This window comes from Kogia breviceps, chromosome 3, assembly GCF_026419965.1.
Source record: "Kogia breviceps isolate mKogBre1 chromosome 3, mKogBre1 haplotype 1, whole genome shotgun sequence".
NCBI lineage: Eukaryota > Metazoa > Chordata > Mammalia > Artiodactyla > Physeteridae > Kogia > Kogia breviceps.
Genome location: NC_081312.1, coordinates 71,064,832 through 71,087,840, shown reverse-complemented (window position 1 = coordinate 71,087,840; position 23,009 = coordinate 71,064,832). Strand labels below are relative to the sequence as shown.

General features: G+C 34.4%; 1 long non-coding RNA gene across 8 annotated transcripts in view; it reads left to right on the top strand.

The window, feature by feature from the left end:
* LOC136793801 (uncharacterized) overlaps positions 1 to 23,009 on the top strand; it is a 1,119,572-nt gene that overhangs the window by 481,775 nt on the left and 614,788 nt on the right. Inside the window, exon 6 of one of the 8 annotated variants that reach the window (XR_010839594.1) lies at positions 9,852 to 10,685. The exons of the other annotated variants lie outside the window; for them this stretch is intronic. This is a non-coding gene — a long non-coding RNA (uncharacterized lncRNA). Of the gene's footprint in view, positions 1 to 9,851; positions 10,686 to 23,009 lie in introns of those variants that run through there. 8 annotated transcript variants of the gene reach the window in all.

Genomic DNA, 23,009 nt, shown 5'->3' with positions numbered 1-23,009 from the left:
AAAAAATACAAGCACATCAAGGCTAAACAATGTACTACTTAATAACCAAGAGATCACTAAATAAATTGAAGAGGAAATCAAAAAATACCTAGCAACAAATGACAATGAAAATACGACAATCCAAAACCTATGGGATGCAGCAAAAGCAGTTCTAAGAGGGAAGTTTATAACACTACAATCCTACCTTAAAAAACAAGAAATATCTCAAATAAACAACCTAACTTTACACCTAAAGCAATTAGAGAAAGAAGAACAAAACCCCCCAAAGTTAGCAGAAGGAAGTAAATCATAAAGATCAGACCAGAAATAAATGAAAAAGAAATGAAGGAAATGTTAGGAAAGATCAATACAACTAAAAGCTGGTTCACTGAGAAGATAAACAAAATTGATAAACCATTAGCCAGACTCATCAAGAAAAAAACGGAGAAGACTCAAATCATTAGAATTAGAAATGAAAAAGGAGAAGTAACAACAGACACTGCAGAAATGCAAAGGATCATGAGACATTACTACAATTATATGCCAATAAAATGGACAACCCAGAAGAAATGGACAAATTCTTAGAAAAGTACAACCTTCTGAGACTGAACCAGGAAAAAATAGAATATATAAGCAGACCAGTCACAAGCACTGAAATTGAAACTGTGATTAAAAATCTTCCAACAAACAAAAGCCCAGGACCAGATGGCTTCACAGGCAAATTCTATCAAACATTTAGAGAAGAGCTAACACGTATCCTTCTCACACTCTTCCAAAATATAGCAGAGGGAGGAACACTCCCAAACTCATTCTACGAGGCCACCATCACCCTGATACCAAAACCAGACAAAGATATCACAAAGAAAGAAAACTACAGGCCAATATCACTGATAAACATAGATGCAAAAATCCTCAACAAAAGACTAGCAAACAGAATCCAACAGCACATTAAAAGGATCCTACACTATGATCAAGTGGGATTTATCCCAGGGATGCAAGGATTCTTCTATATATGCAAATCAATGAATGTGATACACCATATTAAAAAATTGAAGGGGTCAAACCATATGATCATCTCAATAGATGCAGAAAAATCTTTTGACAAAATTCAACACCAATTTATGATAAAAACTCTCTAGAAAGTGGACATAGAGGGAGCCTACCTCAACATAATAAAGGCCATATACGACAAACCCACAGCAAACATCATTCTCAATGGTGAAAAACTGAAACCATTTCTTCTAAGATCAGGAACAAGGCAAGGACGTCCACTCTCACCACTATTATTCAATAAAGTTTTGGAAGCCCTAGCCATGGCAATAAGAGAAGAAAAAGAAATAAAAGGAATACAAATTGGAAAAGAAGAAGTAAAGCTGTCACTGTTTGCAGATGACATGATACTATGCACAGAGAACCCTATGATGCTACCAGAAAACTACTAGAGCTAATCAATGAATTTGGTAAAGTAGCAGGATACAAAATTAATGAACAGAAATCTCTTGCATTCCTATATACTAATGATGAAATATCTGAAAGAGAAATTAAGGAAACACTCCCATTTACCATTGAAACAAAAATAATAAAATACCTAGGAATAAACCTACCTAAGGAGACAAAAGACCTGTATGCAGAAAACTATAAGACACTGATGAAAGAAATTACAGATGATACCAAGAGATGGGGGGATATACCAGGTTCTTGGATTGGAAGAATCAATATTGTGAAAATTACTATACTACCCAAAGCAATCTACAGATTGAATACAATCCCTATCAAACTACCAATGGCATTTTTTACAGAACTAGAACAAAAAATCTTAAAATTTTTATGGAGACACAAAAGACCCCAAATAGCCAAAGCAGTCTTGAGGAAAAAAGTGGAGTGGGAGGAATCAGACTCCTTGACTTCAGACTATACTACAAAGCTAGTGTAATCAAGACACTATTGTAGTGGCACAAAAACAGAAATATAGATCAATGGAACAAGATAGAAAGCCCAGAGATAAACCCATGCACCTATGGTCAACTAATCTATGACAAAGGAGGCAAGGATATACAACGGAGAAAATACAGTCTCTTCAATAACTGGTGCCGGGAAAACTGGACAGCTACAAGTTAAAGAATGAATTTAGAACACTCCCTAACACCATACACAAAAATAATCTCAAAATGGATTCAAGACTTAAATATAAGACCAGACACTATTAAACTCTTAGGGGAAAACATTGGAAGAATACTCTTTGAAATAAATCACAGCAAGATCTTTTTTGATCCACCTCCTTGACTAATGGAAATAAAAATAAACAAATGGGACTTAATGAAACTTCAAACCTTTTGCACAGCAAAGGAAACCATAAACAAGACGAAAAGAAAACCCTCAGAATGGGAGAAAATATTTGCAAATGAATCAACAGACAAAGGATTAATCTCCAAAATATATAAACAGCTCATGCAGCTCAATATTAAAAAAACAAACAACCCAATCCATAAATGGGCAGAAGACTAAAGAGACATTTCTCCAAAGATGACATACAGATGGCCAAGAAGCACATGAAAAGCTGCTCAACATCACTAATTATTAGAGAAATGCAAATCAAAATTACAGTGAGGTATCACCTCACACAGGTTAGAATGGTCATCATCAGAAAATCAACAAACAACAAATTCTGGAGAGGGTGTGGAGAAAAGGGAACCCTCTTGCACTGTTGGTGGGAATGTAAATTGATACAGCCACTATGGAGAACAGTATGGAGGTTCCTTAAAAAACTAAAAATAGAATTATCATATGATCCCACTACTGGGCATATACCCAGAGAAAAGCATAGTTCAAAAAGATACATGCACCCCGATGTTCGTTGCAGCACTATTTACAATAGCCAGGTCATGGAAGCAACCTAAATGTTAATAGACAGATGAATGGATAAAGAAGATGTGGTACATATATACAATGGAATATTACTCAGCCATAAAAAGGAACAAAATTGAGTCATTTGTTGAGACGTGGATGGATCTAGAGACTGTCATGAAGAGTGAAGTAAGTCAGAAAGAGAAAACAAATATCGTATATTAACACGTGTATGTGGAACCTAGAAAAATGGTACAGATGAACCAGTTTGCAGGGCAGCAGTTGAGACACAGATGTAGAGAACAAATGTATGGACACCAAGGGGGGTAAACTGTGGTGGGGTGGGGATGGTGGTGTGTCGAATTGGGCGATTGAGATTGACATGTATACACTGATGTGTATAAAATGGATGACTAATAAGAACCTCCTGTATAAAAAAATAAATAAATAAAATTCAAAAAAATAAAAAATTAAAAAAAAATTAAAAAGGCTGGAGTGAATTTCACATGCGTCATGTTATGAACTACTTTGTGTCCCACCCTCAAATTCTTATGTTGAATTCCTAATCCCCAATGTGTCTGTATATGAAGGTAGGGCTCTTAAAGAGGTGATTAAGGTTAAATGAGGCCCTAATCCTGTAGACTGGCGTCTCTATAAGAAGAAGGGACATCAGAGATCTTTGTCTCTCTCTGTCTTTGCTTGTCTCTTCATGCACACAGAGGAAAGGCCACATGAAGATACAGCAAGATGACCATCTTCAAGTCTAGAAGGGAGGACTCACCAAAACCAACCCTACTGACACACTGATATTGGATTTCTAGGCTCCATAAATAAGAAAATAAATGCCTATTGTTTCAGCCAAGTAGTCTGTGGTATTTTGTTTTGCCAGCTCTAGCAAGATTAATACAAATCAGTAGTGTAGGGGCATGAGAACAACCATCTAAAGTAATATATAGATGAGATCAGTAGTTTGGTAGGAACTGAAAATTTAAGCAAGAGGTAATTTTGAGAGTAATTCTGTCAGAATTTAAAGAAACTTCAGGAAGGCATTAGACCTCTCCTACAAAGTAGTATTGAGGATTTGAACCAATTTCATTTAATGGACAAAATTAACTCATTTGATGCTTAGAATTCATTTTTGATTATTTATTTGTGATAAACCCTGGGCTCTTCTGTAGAAAGACCATGAGGAATAAGAGTAGCATTAAATTTCCTGGTATAATATGGATTATTTGTTTTGTTTCTATTTTATTTTGACTCATTCCAAAAATCTATTTACAGTGTCTTTTTTTAATGGTTTTCATATCTTGAAGTACAGTAGTAATGCTCATAAGACTTACTTTATATATTAACAATTCCAATTATACCTTTTAATGTGTAATCTTTGTTTATTCAATTTGATTTATAATTGAAATAATTTGAATGTTGAGGTGAAGGATGTTCAGAGATAGCTGCTTTCAGTTTAATGAATTTCATTGTCTAAGGTACAAAAATTAAGTGCCTCCTGTATCTTTCAACTGCACAACTGGACACAGAAATGGGATCATAGCTTTTATACAGTGGGTACAGATAGAGGTTTATGCGTGACTATAGCTTATAACTTCCAGTTATAAAGAGATTAGCAAATGCTTTTTGTGCGACCAAGTGAAATAAAGAAATCTCTTCAGTAAGATTGGTTAATCAAATTGCTTGATAATGGAAGGAAAGCATAAGATTTTGGGTGGTGATGAAAAGCTTTCACCAAATGTAAAATTAGAAATCTAGCTAAAATCCTATTTAGTGACATTGAACCTGCTATATTTTCATTGTTGCATAATATTTTTAAAATAATAAAGACTTTTAAATCATATTCACTCATTATTCCTTCACAGAGTAAGCAAAATTAGTGTTTTGGCTTTCTATTTGACACATACATAAAATTTAATTTATTTTGCAGTAGATCCTTGTTGGTTATCTATTTTAAATATAGTAGCATATACATGACAATTCCAGACTCCCAATCTGGATGAAAATAACTTTTTATCTATTGATAGTTCTTCCTATGCAAAAATACATTTATTCTATTCTACATCCATTCTAATACTATAATAATAATAATAACTAATATGCTGCCTATAGGTTTTTTTATTTATTTTGTTTTGATTTTTGTTTTTGTTCTCTTTTTTACTGCTTCTTGTCCAGGGAACTATTGTGTAAACAGAGTAGTTGAGAGTAATCTGAATTTAAATGATCTTAACTAGATTTTTTTGCATGAAGAATCAAGATGAAAATAAAGAGCATCAATAAAGAGCTACCTTCCCCTATTCTGTGATGGTTATTCCCCACCAAAAAAATTTCAGCAGTTCTGAAAAAAATAATATAGCAAGAATATACAGTGAATGTAAATGTTTATAATTTCTTTTAATAGTACTTCTAATGTTGTGTACTTCTTAAAACATACTAGTTAAAAATCAAATCACATTGATTATATTAATAATAATTACCAGGGAAAGAAATCTATAAGAATTGTAAACCAAATGATAATCTGTATTAAATAAACAAGGCTTTTATTTTTTTAGAATTTTATATAGGTAGTATTTCACTGAAATTGCAATAAATTTCACATTATGGACAGGTTCTTCTTTGAACATTTGCCTTTATGTATTTTTCATGGCATCATTCAATAGATGTTAATTAAAAGAAGTGTGATACATGAATTTATACATATGTGTATCAAAGAAGAGCTACAAAGTACACAAAAAGAAAAAAGCTAAAGTTGTAATCAAATAGCATTTTAAAAATTATTTACACTTGACTAATTAGGGTAGAACTAAATCAGCATACATAAAATAACATGCACAAAATGAATATCAAAAGGTATTTTCTATGTCAATAAATGCCTGGAAGACATTTAAAATAATTTCATGAATCCAAAAAGGAGCAGAAAGCAGCATGCCATTTGTAGTATGTCTTATAGTTGTTTAGCATCTCATTTTAAAGGCAATTTATCTGCTTTGAATAAAATCATATTCACCAATAAATGATAAAAGCTCTATAAAGGAAATATTAAAAATAACATTGAAATTAATGTCTTGGAAATTTCTTTAACCTAAATGTTATTTTCCCTGCTAACATAAGGCAAAAAATTCACAAATTAAAAAGCACCTGAAATAAATATCTTTTTTAGGAAAATTGTTTCATGAGTCACAACATACAGACACTTGAACTTCTTCAAATCAAGATTAAATTTTCAAAGACAGTTTCTTTAAAACTAAAAAGAAAAACCCTTAAATTGCTTGTCAACTACATTTAAGTGAAAAATGGTTTCTTTAGAAGTTTCCATTTTATGTCAGCTGACCCTGCTTAAAAAAATCTACATTTCATGCTGTGTAAATAGAACTGCTTTTGTACTATTATCCTCAACATTTTCTACATTAATCTAGTCTGGAATCCTAGCAACAGACCACTTTGCTATGTGCTATTTCTCTTTTTGAGCAAATAGCTTTTAATTGTCAGATAGCAGAGATTCAGAAATGAATGTTACTGAAGGTTTGACACCAGCATGTTTAGTGACCTGGATCATCATTTATTCCCTCCAGAATCTTAGTGAAAACCTTCTTGTTAAATCACTTAAGCATGTATTTAAATAATTCAGTTTATTTCCTTTTTCATTTATAAAAAAGGTGTACAACTAATATGTGAATATATTCTGGCAAAAGAACAAAGATATACTGAGGAAAACTAAATGAATAGCCAAAGTCAGTCTCCTAACTGATACATTCCCTGTTTGCAGGCAAAACCACAGACTGTGGTTAACAATTTGGTCTGTGTTAACTTGGTACTTTGCTCGTTTAATAAACATAATTATGCACATATATCTCTTTAAATAAACATTTTTATTTAAACAATATTGTATCATTCTATAATTATTCTAATATGACTTGTATTTTTTCACTTAACAATATGCCTGTGAGATATTTTCATATCTTGGCACAAAGTATATATTCACTAATTATTATCTAGAAATTTTTTATTTGTCATCATGCAATTTTTAAAATGGGGTACACTTATTCTGTCATATAAGCATTTGTTTCTCTTCGATAGATTTTTCACAGTATAATTGTGTGGATAAAAACTACATATGCAATAATGATGAGATTTTAAAAATCATTATTAATGTGTTTTTCTCATTGGCATTATTTCTGACTAGAGAATATTTACCTCAGTTGGTCTGAGTATTATTTACTTGGGGTTGAGGATATGTTTTGTGAATGGAAAATTAGGAATTATCCTAGAAAATTGGGAGAAAAAATCTAACCTTCAAAAGTAGGATTATGCAGTAATATAGTAACATTGAAAGCCAAGGTATTTTCTTAAGGGAAGATTTTCCTAACTCTTTTAATGCTCATTTATCATTCCCATGGCCACGGGAGTAGGACCATACTTGTAAAGTAGACAAGATGATCCTTTTATCTTTGGCAGCAATGCTTTGAAGTGTGGTGTTCTACAGTAAAAGGATTCCATACAGGGAGATAAAAGAAAAACCAAAAACTCCGGTTCTAGAAGGTGCAGAGCCACTAAAGCTGATCAGATTACTGAGAGTAAGACTGAGTGTAACGTTGCAGAGAATTTACTGGTACACAGTACCAATAAATCAAAGAAAATTTGACAGCAAACATTCAGGTAAAAGGAGGTCCTAAAAGTTTGTGTCTTAGTATTTCTTAGCCACTCCTAGGTTCCTTGAGGAATGTAATTGAACCAGAAAGCAGAAAGCGGATCTGGGAGCTTGTCAAAGGAGAGCATGAGGACAAGGTTTTAGTTGCTTTGCCCTGAGCAATATTATAACCTGTCTGGGACTAAATAAGTCAGAGCCAGATGTTTCAGATGACTACAATGCTGCAAGGGGCTAGGATGCCACCGAGTCAGCCAGGGACTCTTACCCAGGCTTTGACCAAGACAAGATCACAAGTTACAATACATCCTTTGCAAATTTCAATCTTGAATGCAAGAGTGCAAGCAGAGGGCATACAAGATATATTGCCCCATAGAATACAGGCATGGATAGACAGTGAAAGATGCTTAGTTTTGGTATTTTTCCCCCTAGATATTATTTACCCATTTTTTATTTTCAGCTTTTTTCTCAAAAATAGAAAAATAAGAAGAAATAGAGACTGAGAAATTTTTAATCTAAAAATGACTTACAGGATAAAAATGTTTCTTTTAAATTATTTAAAATGATATATTATAATAAAATAATATCATTATGATGTCATTAATTTATTATAATGATTATAATAAAATAGCATAATAATTATGATTAAAAATTTAATAAGGTTTGAAGATAGTTTTTGCTGAATGGATATTTAGTTAACTTTTCCAGCTAGCCAGCAAGGTGAAGGCTTAAGAAAAAGGTCAAATTATTGGAAAAAACACCAATAAGATTTAAAATTTTCTTTGAACATCCAAATTAGAACATGAGTGAATCTAGCCAAGAAGCTTTACTACTTTTTCATGTTTACTGAGAAACGTTTTATTGTTTTTCTTCTTGTAATTTTTTTTTCCTTGTTTTTTTCTTATTCGGGAATGGGTTTAGATTTTGCAAATGCTTCTGTTTTAGCATTGTTGGAGATAAAATATGTTTTGTTTGTTGTTACTTATCACTTTATATTTGGTCAGCATTTCCTCAAATGTCCTTCACTAACTACAATTCAGGAATATATAAACTCAGTGCTCCATGAAAAAATGGTTCCCAGAGAGATAAATGAATTAAAAGGATAGTGGATAAGAAAATTACATTTGGGGGATAATTGATTTTCCTTGAGGGATCAGATTTCCCATGTCTTTGGTTTGTCCAAGACCTATTGTATTGAATAGAAATGTGTGACTATTCCAGCAATGAGCATTGCTGACTCCCATCTTCTCAATCCTATCCCTGAGAATTTTTAAAGTAGTCTTTGTTTAAAGGAGATGCAGTGGCTAAACAAAAAATCACTGTAATCCTTCCTATTCTATATACGTGAGTGATATTACATTATAGGTTATATATACGTTGTGTGTGTATATGTATGTAATACCATTTTCATAATCAATATTGTTCTATAGACATATTCTCCCATATTTTAAAGAACAGATAAACCTGTGGTATTAAACTAACCAGAATGTTTTTAACTTTAACAAAGTCTATAATAAACACTGATATAAAAATTAAGCAAGAAAAACAAAGGGAAAAATTAGTTAGCCAGTTTCACTTGGGGATTTGGGTTTAATGACATACTTTCCATCATTATCTTCTTTGATATATCCATTTGATATATCTATTTTCTTTAATAAATACTTTAAATAATAATAATGTTTATTGCATCTACCTGGCTGTATACATTTTACATGAATTATCTATTTTTTTCCACACACCCCTCTAAGGCAAGGATCAATATTAGCTCATACTACAGGTGAGAAGACATAAAAACCTTACGGTTTAGTTCTCAGAAATAAATACTACATATTTAAATTAAGCAAACACTCTAAACAATAACAATACAAAGGTTTTCTTCCACAACTCTTGAATCAGAAATGACATTGGAGGTGTAGAATTAGAAAATCTACAATTCAGTGATGCTAAATATTAAAAAATGGTATATATTTTATAAACAGAGGGTGTACAATACCTAAGTCCATTTCTTTATTAAACATAAAAGAATAAAATGTGTTGATAAAGATCTGGTATAACATGTTAAGAAAATAATGATAGTGATGCTCAAATAACAATGTAATTATGAAGGGAAAAACTATTGAATACTTAGAAAATAAATGGGAATATCAGGAATAGAGGAATAGAGGTAATACAAAAGCACGGAGGCCCCCATTACTTGACTTGGTATACTGGAGTTTGTAACTCTCAAATTTGTCCACACTGAACCTCCAGCAATTTGTCAATTACGGTTTAGATTTCCCATTTCCAGCACTGGTTCCCACAGGTGTATTTGCTTGTCAATGTCTGCTCTAGTAAGCTGTGATTCTTATATTCACCTGTTTGTCTCTCCAATTTGCAGCTGATTTCCCTGTGACATCAACTATCTGAAGAAGGGAAGAAGAGTGGTTGATTTTTTTTCAGTTTGTTTAGCTTTTTACTTATTGTTAGAACAAAATAGAGACTTCCAAGTTCCTCACATGCTAGACCATTAACTGGGAGTCCCTCACATAAATCTTCAAATCTGAAATTTGTTTAAAATATTTAAAAAATACATAAAGCTATAAAAATGGAAAATATTAAGAATTACACCAGAATATTATTCTTGTCTTACCATTTCCACTCTCCCCACCTGTTGCAAATTAAATTCAATCTCAGACAAATGCACTGTTATATTCTTTCAGACTTTCAAAAAAGACCTACTGTCTATGCTAATTATCCTCCTCCAAAGCATAGAGAAAGAGCCGTGCCTTCTAATCAAGACAGTAGAAGATAACACACATAAAAACTGGGTTTGGGGAGGATGGTCATAATTTTTAAGTGAAATTGAAAAACAATTTTGGGCTACAGGATGGATTATATTCTTTGTTCAACTTTGTGTTTTGGGTGAGTCAGAAAATGAGATGGGCAGCAGCAGCAAATGGATATCACAGTACATTTTCTCCATGTCTTTTCCCTTTAGAATTGACTTGTGTTCCAGGAGTAGATCTGGGGATGTGGTTGTGCTCCCCTCAGCTTTTGGCTATTCAAGTGAAAATTTACTGGCCATCAGGCTAGAAAGTATGATCGGGAGCAGGGACAGCAGAGCTGCAAGACCCACTTGCCTTTTCTTTGGTTTGTTTTGCCTCCGTTATCTTTGTTTTGATGCTCTAAGGTTGAATCCCAGGTAAATGATTAAACTTTCCTCTTGCACTCTACCTTGAGTCTAAATCTCTTTTGATTAGAAATAATTGTCAGCAGAGATTAAATTGGCTTTTATAAAAACTTTCTGGGCTTCCCTGGTGGAGCAGTGGTTGAGAGTCCGCCTGCTGATGCAGGGGACGCGGGTTCGTGCCCAAGTCCGGGAAGATTCCACATGCCGCGCTGAGCGGCTGGGCCCGTGAGCCATGGCCGCTGAGCCTGCGCATCTGGAGCCTGTGCTCCGCAACGGGAGAGGCCACAACAGTGAGAGGCCCAAGTACCGCAAAAAAAAAAAACCAACAACAACTTTCTTCCTCCTCCAATTCTGGGCCATTTTGTATGGAAGAACTGGGGTCCAAGCAGGAGATTTCCTACCTCTCTCAAATCCTATCAAGAGTACAATCCGGGCTTCCCTGGTGGCGCAGTGGTTGAGAATCTGCCTGCCGATGCAGGGGACACGGGTTCGTGCCCCGGTCCGGGAAGATCCCACATGCCGCGGAGCGGCTGGGCCCGTGAGCCATGGCTGCTGGGCCTGTGCGTCCGGAGCCTGCGGTCCGCAATGGGAGAGGCCACAACAGTGAGAGGCCCGCGTACCACAAAAAAAAAGAAAAAAAAAAAAGAGTACAATCCAAGAAGAATTCACTGTAACTTTTCCTATAGTGCTTTGTGGTTAAAAGAATGGACTTAGAGTCAGTCTGCCTGCCTTCCAGTCTTAGCTCTACCACTTTCTAATGCTAGGACCTAAAGCTTGATAGTTAATGTTGGTCATCCTTTCAGGTCTACTGTCATTTCCTCAGGGAAGCATTCTATTACATCTTATCATAGAAGTATTTTATTTACTATATTTTAACTTAATAGATGTTATAGAAAAAATAGTAGGCACTCAATAAATTGATGTGTTGAGTGAATGAATGTACATTCATTTAAAAAACTTGTTCTCACATAGAATCTTGGTTTATTATCATCAATATTATTGTGTTGAATTTATTTGAGAGATGATGTGTTAACTTAGATGTGAAGATAACTCAATATAAACTGATGTGGATCTATGTCATTTTATTGAAATATTTTCTAGATGATAAAAATGAAATATTAATGGTTATTTTGAGACATGTTAACTGTATTTTAAATAAGAAAAACCGAGTATGTAGAGAGGATAGTATAAACTAAGGAAGCCAATATAGTTGTTGACAAAGAGCTAATGACAAAAATATTTTTAGAGCAGCATAATAGCTATTATTTTTCTTTGATTGAGGGAACATAAAACATTAAAGAAACTTTCAAATTAGGTAAAACACGAAGATAGAAAATTACCCATTGAATGATTTATGAGGAATTTAATCATCACTATAGTTACTTATTTTACTGAAAAAGAATATTTTTGGAATATTGACCTATTTTTTGTTAAAAATAAATTATATATTTCTTTCTAGAAATTTTGCATATGTGTCTTTACACCATAAATTATGACTATGGTTGTTAAATTTTTCTATCAAATCACCACTAAAACTTGGTTCATAGTTGAAGTTCATTTGAGAAGCTGTTTTATATTGAAATATTTAGACAAATTGGGTTCTCTACTGCATAATATAACAGCATCTCTTTTGTTACATTCTATAATGTATATTTATATCTTTAAGGATATTCCATGGAATAAAATTAACACTTTAGGATAAAGTACTACACATTTATCCTCTGGCTTCTTATATCTATGGACAAATGTCTGTATGTCTGAGATAAGATATCCCAAGATATTACAAATTTTTACAGAAGAGAAATCTGCTTAGAAAATTTGATCTTTACACTTTTATTGCAGTAATGTTCAGAAAAAATTGACCAAAATTATTAAATTTTAAATTATTAAATTTTACCTCTATAGATGTCAAGTTTAAGAGTACTTTTCCTGTTTTAATTTTGTCGCTTAATCTTTACCAAAAGAATACTTTTTGTTATCTTTTTTTTTTTTTTTTTTTTTTTTTGCTGTACGCGGGCCTCCCACTGTCGCGGCCTCTCCCGTTGCGGAGCACAGGCTCCGGACGCGCAGGCCCAGCGGCCATGGCTCACGGGCCCAGCCGCTCCGCGGCATGTGGGATCCTCCCCGACCGGGGCATCGGCAGGCGGACCCTCAACCACTGTGCCACCAGGGAAGCCCTACTTTTTGTTATCTTTGTGTTAAAATTTTTGTTAGAGGTCATTTAAGGTGGGAAACAGTATGCATTAAAAAATAGCTCTCTGGCTACAGTAACTTTAGTCTATTTGTGTTTGTTTGTTACCTGTCAACTCAAAAATGGTCGAATCATTGATGCAGGCCTTTATTCTGACAAATGTTGAAAATAAAGCAGAGAGCACAAATATCATTTATAACAGGAGAAAAGAAAAGAGTATCATTGGCAATATTTCCCTTTTAGGACCTTCATTTAATACATCAGACAATCCTTGGTTTTCATAATCATGAGGTTTGTAACAAATCTATTATATCATCACGATACAGAGTGAAGCATATAAAAAGATCTTTAAAAAGTTTATGGGTTTAGAATGAATCTAATCTGAAATGTGTGTCAGTTTCTAAGTAGCGTGTCTCTCCTACATTTTCCTCATATTCTTTGTTGTCTCCAGAAAGTGACCTGCTAGAAGAGACCAGCTGGAGGAGCCGCAGGCATCACAGTTTGGTCTGCCTGACTTGTTTGGTATTCATGACTTTTGCAGGCTATTGCTCTCTAACCTATCAAGTCCATGCAGGAGTCAATATCAGACCCAAGTCCACCTGAAAACTTCTTTTTACTCTCTGATTTGAAAAAATTGACACAGCAAGCTCCTACTTTTTATCTACTTCAACCTCAAATTCACACCTATAGGATCTGGGAAATTGATTGAGTTTCATTGGTCCAACTGTTTTTTCTAGGTCGTTTGTCTTACCCAAACCGTCTGATAAGATGAGGAGTACTGGGGCCTTGGTTTAGGTGCAAGGGGATTAATAAAGCAACAAGAGAGGAAAGCAGAATTCCTGATTTGTGCCATATCCATTTTATATAACAATCCCAGCATTTGACTAGGTCCTATGAAATTAGCATACTTATTAAACTTCTTCCCATCGGGTTATTTGCATTCTGAGGCAGAATTAAAGATTATTCATGGGTATATGGTCCAGCTAATGTACACTTCTGTATAGTTAACAAAAAATGGATAATTTTATTAATTCCCCAAATAAACTTTACTTAATACTTGCTAATGAACTATAGCTTAATTTGTTTTGAATTAAAATCACTCACCCTCAATACATACAATATAAGTTCCAATATTAATGTAACTTCAGTGACTGAAAATGAAGATTGCCTAGTGTGAAAATAATTTTAAATATAATTTTGAATCATCTTGTTTATTATTTTAAATTAGGTTTTAATACTGCTTCAATTATTTCCTAATCATTTTCACTATTTTAAAAAAGGCATAGAAAAGTGTTAAAAGATATTTAGTAAATGTAGATAATATTGGCAAGCTTAGTAAAAGAACTATTTGATCTTTGGATTATTGAAGAATACAAGGTAGTTTTTTCTAAGACATGGATCTTAGTAGGGAAATGATCAACAAGTAGGAAGAAATATGTTTGTTGTTTATAAACATCTGGGCTATTTTATCATTTAAATAATCCCCATGTAACCTTTAGTGTTTGTTTTTTTAATAAAGTGATTAAGTTTGTCTATCTAGACATACTCAATCATTTTGTCACATGGATAATTAAAATCTCTGTATCAAATAGAAAAATAATATTTGCTTATATTCATAGAAATTACTAAAAATGTGATTTAGGGGTAAAGAAAATTACAAAATATGTGATTGCAAAATATGCAAAATTTATATAGGATTAAAAAGTCTTTTGTTAAAGGTCAACTTTTAAAAATATCATGAGGGGGATCTAATACTGGGTTGGCCCAAAAATTCGTTTGGGTTTTTCCATAAGATCATATGGAAAAACCCGAACGAACTTTTTGGCCCACCTATACAATACTGTTATGTCAACAGAAAATTTGCTTATTAAAAGAATTGTATAAAATTATATTTGACTACAAGTAACAGTAAAACTGACTAAATAGTGCCTTAAAGAAACTTGGGTTTAGAGGTTAGACTAGAAGTTGCCTTTGGCAAAGGGTATCAATCAGGATGGAAGCTTCTGGAGAGTTACACATATCTTGATATGGGTGGTGCTTACATGGGTATATACATAGGTTAAAAAGCCACCAAGCTGTACACTTAAGTTTTGTGTACCTTGATGTATGCAACTTATGCCTCAGTAACTAAAGGGGAAGGAAAAAAAGTAACAGAAGTTTATTCTCATGTAACAAGAAGTCTTATGCTGGGCATCACTCTCTGTGCTGTCACAGGATGCCACAGTCTCTGGGACTCTCTTGAACTTCTTTTTAATTGTATTATGGTTGCTGCAACTTCAGCCAGCATGTCTGTGTTCCAGGCGGAAATAAGGAAAGAGGAACAAACTGGGTATGCATGAGAAGGGGTCAAGGAGGACCATAGGAAAGAAGAACTTTTCCAGAATCCCCTAGCAAACTTCTGTTGAGGTTTATTATCCTGTCTACTCACAAGGTTAAATCTAGCTTCAAAGGAAGATGGGAAACATATTTTTTATTCCATTCATTTTTTCCGGAGAGAGAAATGGCCTCTGTTAATAAAAAAGGACAGAATGTATATAGTACAGTTAGCAGTGCCACATTTGTATGACTTTATTAAAACTATTCTAAAAAAAAAATTCTCTGAGCCGATTATAGACTGAATGCATAAAATATATAAGTGAATGACTGTCATTCCTTAATGAATTTAGATTAATTATATATTTGAATATCTTGCAATATTATTTCCTCAAAAGTATGTTATGATACAATCTTTAATCCTTTCAATTGGTTGGTCTTTTGCTAGTTTGAACAAATGACTCTGTGTTAGTAACACTTGCTTGTTTTATAGAATGTTGAGGAATAGCCAAGTAATAAGCAATGCAAAAGCTAAAGGTAATGACAGGTATGTGCATTTGAAGCCACAATGAAGTTTTTGTGAAAAAAAGAAAAATTTTGTATAGGGATCCTATAAATCCATATGGTTGAGAGTCTAGTTTAAACCTGGTTGAAAAAAATTTCTTAATTAAAAAAAATGCTTGGATTTTATTTATTTAAGTTAATGCACAGATTTATGAATAGAATTCAGGGTTGAAATGGTAATGAAAGTGTCTCAAACCAGATGACATAAAAGAATAGGTTTCAGATTTATGCTTCCATATCATCTGCCAGCCTGGCAGCACAATTCCCAATCCTCTTGGCAGAAAATCTTTCATTTGAAGCGAGCTTCTGTTATGTGATCTTTTTCCCCCTGGCAGATGATGTGTTAAAAATGTACTATCTGGGAGATGGACCAGAGGCAGGTGCACAGGTTTTGATGTGGAAACCTTGGCAGGTGTGACCCAGAATGGAATATATTCTCCTCAGAGGGACCCTTTGAGATCAGATGTTCATCAGAAAGACAATGCTCAAATTATTCTAACATGCATATAATTATTTCTTAACGTGGTATTGTGACCTTGCTAAAATTTGCACACCAGCAAATACATTTAAGCCATGTTAACAACATCTGAACTATGATGTTTCTGGATCTGGAAAAACATGAAATTGCATTTCTAATCTTTTGCTGCACTTATATTATGCAATTAGTGAGAGAGTAAATGAGGTGCCTCAATTAAAAGGGAAATGATGTTAACTAAAGTTATTTGTAATTTTCTGCCCAATATATTGCCACTGTCTAGGCATCTTGCAGCATGGTTTCAATTCTTCTTTCCCTCTTCTTCACAATGTAATTTCCCTTTAACAAACGCATGTCCTCTGTGTAGAACTTCTTTTGACCTCTGACCTAGCTTTCCCCTAGTTTCATACTTCATTTTTCTTCAGGTGACAAAGTTTTTCAACTTTTGAGATTTATCTGAAGTTCCACCATGTGTGTTGCTAGCATGTCACATGATGGGTATTCAGTATACATTTTAAAATTAATAAAGAAATATACAAATAAAGAAAGATATTCACCATACTGCAAAGTAAATCTAGCTTCTCTATTTGTTTTCCTTTTTACATTCTCTGGAACGTATCAGGCTTTGTTTAGTATTCAAACTAGCTATAAAACTCTATTAGCAAAAATTATTATGATGTTACATATGTTCTCATTTTTTAAAAAGTACAGTGACATACAGTATTGTATTAGTTTTAGTTGTACAACATCGGGATTTGGCATTAATATACATTTTGAATTGGTTGCCATGATAAGTCTACTAACCATTTGTCACCATACAAAGTTATTGCAATATTACTGACTATATTTGTTATACTATACATTATACCCCTGAGACATTTGTTTTATAACTGGAAGTTTGTACCTCTTATGCCTCTTCACCTGTTTTGCCCAACTTCCTACCATCCTCCCCTCTGGTGACCACCAGTTTGTTCTCTGTATCTGTGAGTCTGTTTCTGTTTTGTTTTGCTTTGCTTTTTAGATTCCGTATATAAGTGAAATCATACAGTACTTGTTTTTCTCTCTCTGACTAATTTCATTAGCATAATACCATCTAGGTCCATCTATCTTGTAGCAAATGGCAAGATTTCATTCTTTTTTATGGCTGAATAATATTCCATTGTGTTAAAAATGATGTGTTAAAAATGTACTATCTAGGAGATGGACCAGAGGCAGGTGCACAGGTAATCAGACAAAAACGAGAAACCAGGTTTCTTTATCCACTCATTTGTCAATGGACACTTAAGTTGCTTCCATATCTTGGCTATTGTAAATAATGCTACTATGAACATGGAACGCATATGGCTTTTCAAATTAGTGTTTTTGTTTTCTTCAGATAAATACTTGGAACTGGAATTGCTGTACCATATGGTAGTTCTATTTTTAAGTGTTGGAGCAATCTCCATACTGTTTTCCATAGTGATTGTACCAATTACATTCCCACCAACAGTGCACAAGTGTTCCTTTTTCTCTACATTCTTGAGAACACTTCTCTTTTTTTTGTCGTTGTTGTTCTCTTTTTGGTAATAACCATTCTGACAGCTGTGAGGTGGTATCTCATTGAGGTTTTGATTTGCATTTCCCTGATGATTAGTGATGTTGAACATCTTTTCACATGCCTGTTTGCCATCTGCATGTGTTCCTTGGTAAAATGTCTATTCAGGTACTTTGCCCACCTTTTATTTGGATTCTTTGCTTTTTTGATATTGAGTTGTGTGAGTTTATTATTTTGGATATTAACCCTTATCAGATATATCATTTGCAAATATCTCTTCCCATTTATTAAGTTTTCAGTTTGTTGATGGTTTCCTTCTCTGTGAAAAAGATTTTCAGTTTGATGTAGTCCTATTTGTTTAGTTTTGCTTTTGTTTCCCTTGCCTGAGGTGACAGACCCCCAAAATATTACTAACCCTGATGTCAAAGAGTGAACTGCCTATGTTTTCTTCTAGGAGTTTTATGGGTCAGGCCTTAGATTTAAGTCTTTAATTCACTTTGAGTCTGTTTTTGTATATGGTGTAATAAAGCATTTCAGTTTTATTCTTTTGCATATAGCTGTTCAGTTTTCTAAACACCATTTATTGAAGAGACTGTATTTTCCCCACTGTATATTCTTGTCTCCTTTGTGGTAAATTAATAGACCATATAAATGAGGGTTTATACCTGTGCTCTGTCTGTTTTTGTGCCAGTACCATACTATACCTTTGTAGCATATTTTGATATAAAGAAACATGATGCCACCAGGTTCTTCTTATTTAACATTGTTTTCACTATATGCTGTCTTTTGTGGTTCCATACAAATTTTAGGATTATTTGTTCCAGTTCTGTAGAAAATGCCATTGGAATTTTGGTAGGGATTGCACTGAATCTATAGATTGCTTTGAAAAGTCTGGATATTTTAACAATATGAATTCTTCTAATCCACTAGCATGCTATTTCTTTCCATTTATTTGTGTCATCTTCAACATCTTAATGTCTTTCAGGGTGCATGTCTTTCACTTCCTTGGTTAAATTTATTCCTAGGTATTTTATTCTTTTTGATGCACTTGTAAATGGAATTTTTTCTTTATTTCTCTTTCTGATAGTTTATTAGTTTATAGAGCACAACAGATTTCAGTACATTGATTTTTTTACCTTACAAAAAATATATTATATTCATTTATTAGTTTTAACAGGTTTTTTGGTGGAGTCTTTAAGGTATTCTATATATAACATCATGTCATCTGCAAATGTTGACAGTTTTACTTCTTCATACCCAATTTGGATGCCTTTCTCTCTTTCTCTCTCTCTGTCTCTCTGTCTCACTGTCTCTCTCTTTTTGGTCTGATTGCTGTGGCTAGGACTTCCAATACTATGTTGAATAAAAGTAATGAGAGTGGGCATCCTCATCTTGTTCCTGACCTTAGAGGAAAAACTATCAGCTTTTTATCGTTGAGTATATGCTCACTGTGGGTTTGTCCTATGTGGGTTTTATTATGTTGAGGTACATCCCTTCTATACCCACTTTGTGGAGAGTATTTTTTTTAAATAAATTTATTCATTTACTTATTTTTGGCTACATTGGGTCTTCGTTGCTGCGCACAGGCTCTCTCTGGTTGTGGCGAGCGGGGGCTACTCTTTGTTGTGGTGCATGGGCTTCTCATTGCGGTGGCTTCTCTTTGTTGCGGAGCATGGGTTCTAGACACATGGGCTTCAGTAGTTGTGGCTCAGGCTCTAGAGCGCAGGCTCAGTAGTTGTGGCTCACAGGCTTAGTTGCTCCACAGCATGTGGGATCTTCCTGGACCAGGGCTCGAGCCTGTGTCCCCTGCAATGACAGGCATATTCTTAACCACTGTGCCGCCAGGGAAGTCCCAGGGGAGAGTTTTTATCATAAGTGGATGTTGAATTTTGTCAAAAGCTTTCCCTACATCTATTGAGATGATCATATGATTTTTATCCTTTGTTTGTTAGTGTGGTGTATCACCTTGATTGATTTATGAATATTCAACCATCTTTGCATCACTGGAGTAAATCCCACTTGATTGTGGTGTGTGATCCCTTTAATGTATTGTTGAAGTTGTTTTCCTAATATTTGTTGAATATTTTTGCATCTATGTTTATTAGGGTTGTTGGTTCATAACTTTTTTGTACTATCTTTATCTGGTGTTGGTATCAGGATAATGTTGGCCTCATAGAATGATTTTGGAAGTGTTCCCTCCTCTTCAATATTTCAGAATAGTTTGAGAGGGTTAGGTATTAACTCTTATTTAAATGTATCATAGAATTCACCTGTGAGGCCATATGGTCATGGATTTTTGTTTGTTGGGAGGTTTTTGATTACTGATTCAATTTCATTATTAAGATTGGTCTGTTCAAATTTTCTATTTCTCCCTGATTCAGTCTTGGAGGTTTATTTGTTTCTACTTATTTATTCATTTCTTCCAGGTTGTCCAGTTTATTGGCATATCATTGTAGTAATCTCATATGTTCTTTTGTATTTCTGTGCTGTTGGTTGTAATTTCTCCTGTTTCATTTCTGATTTTATCTTTTGGGTCCTCTCACTTCTTTTTTTCTTGATGAGTCTAGCTAAATGTCTATCAATTTTATTTTATCTTTCCAAAGAACCAGCTCTTAGTTTCATTGATCTCTTCTATAGCTTTTTAAAGTCTCTATTTATTTATTTCTGCTCTAATCTATATTATTTCTTTTCTCCTGCTAACTTTGGGTTTTGTTTGTTCTTCTTTTTCTAGTTCCTTTAGGTTTAAGTTTAGGTTCATTAGTTGTTTTCTGTCTATTTGTTTGTTTGTTTTTTTTTTTTGAAACTGTTATTGTTTCCTGAGGTAGGCTTGTATCACCATAAACTTCCCTCTTTAGAACTGCTTTTACTATGTCCCATAGATTTTGCATAGTTGTGTCTCCATTTTTATTTGTCTCAGTATTTTTTGATTCCATCTTTGATTTCTTTGTTGATCCATTGGTTGTTTAGTAGTATGTGGTTTAGCCTCTATGTATTTATGTTCTTCTTGTAACTGACTTCCAGTGTTATACCATTGTGGTTGAGAAAGATGGTTCGTATGACTTCAGTCTTCTTATATTTATTGAGACTTGTTTTCGTGTTCTAACATGTGATCTATCCTGGAGGATGTTGCACGTGCACTTGAGAAGGATGTGTATTCTGCTGTTTTGGAGTAGAATCTTGTCTAATGTGTTGTTTAAGGCCAGTCTTTCCTTATTGATTTTCTGTCTGGATATTCTGTCCATTAATTTAAGTGGGGTGTTAAAGTCGCCTACTATATTTGTATTACTGTCAATACTTCCCTTTATGTCTGTTAATATTTATGTATTTTGGTGTTCTTATGTTAGGTGCATAGATATTTAGAAGTGTCGTATCCTCTTGTTGGATTGATTCCTTTACTGTTATGTAATTCCCTTCTTTTAGCTTTTCTTGTCTGGGAACGTCTTTATTTCCCCTTCAATTCTGAGTTATAACCTTGCTAGGTAGGGTGTTCTTGGTGCTGGTGCCTGGCACAGACTCCACTTTGGAGGAGCCAGCTGGGATGGGCAGATTGGGTGGGTCTGTTTCTTAGGGGAATAACAGGTGTTAACAAGGTTGACAGAGAATGACAGAAAATGCACCCACCAACACCAGGACAGTGGGGTTGAAGGAGAGTTTTTTAAAAAAAAATGGTACCTGCTTGCACTTTCACCCCCAGAGAAAGTTCCACCAGATCCCTGCCCCTCCAGCACACACCCTGAAATGAGTCAATGATTCTGTTTCTCGTATGACCCATGTACTTTTCAAGCTACTGCCTGTACATTGGGACTTGGAGGGAGGGAGTTTATGCATTGGCCCTTCAAGAGTGGAGTCTCAGTTTCCCACAGCCCTTCAGTTCTCCTGAATGTAAGCCCTAGTGGTTTTCAAAGCCAGATTTTGTGGGGGCTTCTCTGTCCAGTGTAGGTCCACAGGGCTGGGGAGCTTGATGTGGGGCTCACTCCCTCCCTCTTCAGCTCCTCAGTGATACTTCTGCATTTGTGATATCCCTCCTGTTTGTCTGTCACTGCACTAGGGTTGTGGGGTCTGACTAGACCATGTCTCTGCTCCTGTTACCCAACTGAATGTGGCCTTTTCTTTACATCTTTAGTTATAGAAAATCTGTTCTTCTAGTCTCCATGTCATTGTCAAAAATAGTTATTCTACACGTAGTTGTAGTTTTGGTGTGTCTGTGGGAAGAGGTGAGCTCAGGAGGTTGCTACTCTGCCATCTTGATCTGGACCTCCTCTTTAATTTTTACATATATTTTCACTTATGTTTGCAAAAATAATTATAAAAAACCTCAATTTATTTGGTATGCTATCCTTAAAATTAGTTAAATCATTGGTAACAAGTTTTGGTATCTCTTAATAATAGGCTGTGTAAAGAAGTTGTTGACAAATGTCCTTGTTAGAATGAAAAGCACTAGCTTTGTCCTTGTGATCTGCACAGAAAAGCTTTAAAGATTAGCAAATATTTGCCTACATTCAATAAAAGGACATTAATATATACATTTGGTGCCTTTTCATCATGTAATTTTTTCTATTTGTTTACTAAAATGGGAAACTGTTTTCCTGTCACATTGAATAGATTTTTTTCTAATAGTTATCTTTCAAAGATTAATAACTAGTAACTTAGAAACTATTCATATATTTGTAAGAAACAACATTTGTTAGGATGTTTGGAGAATTGTATGTATTTATTTAAACTTGTATAGCACAATTGTCATGAGAAGTTGAATTTGCTTGTTTATTTTATGGTAATTCACTGAGATAATCATAATTTATTTAGTCAGTATATAAAAACGATGTACCTTCTTCTGGATTAAAAATGTTCATGGGCTTCCCTGGTGGCACAGTGGTTGAGAGTCCACCTGCCAATGCAGGGGACACGGGTTTGTGCCCCGGTCCGGGAAGATCCCACATGCCACGGAGCAGCTGGGCCCGTGAGCCATGGCTGCTGAGCCTGCACATCCGGAGCCTGTGCTCCGCAACAGGAGAGGCCACAACAGTGAGAGGCCCGCGTACCACAACAACAACAACAAAATTTCTTATAGACAGCTATTTTGCATAAAGTTTATGTAAGTCAAAATATGCAAGTCAAAACTTAACACCTTACTTTTATTTTTTATATTTTATTTTTAATTTTTTTTGCGGTACTCAGGCCTCTCACTGTTGTGGCCTCTCCCGTTGCGGAGCACAGGTTCCGGATACACAGGCTCAGCAGCCATGGCTCACGGGCTCAGCTGCTCCACATGTGGGATCCTCCCAGACTGGG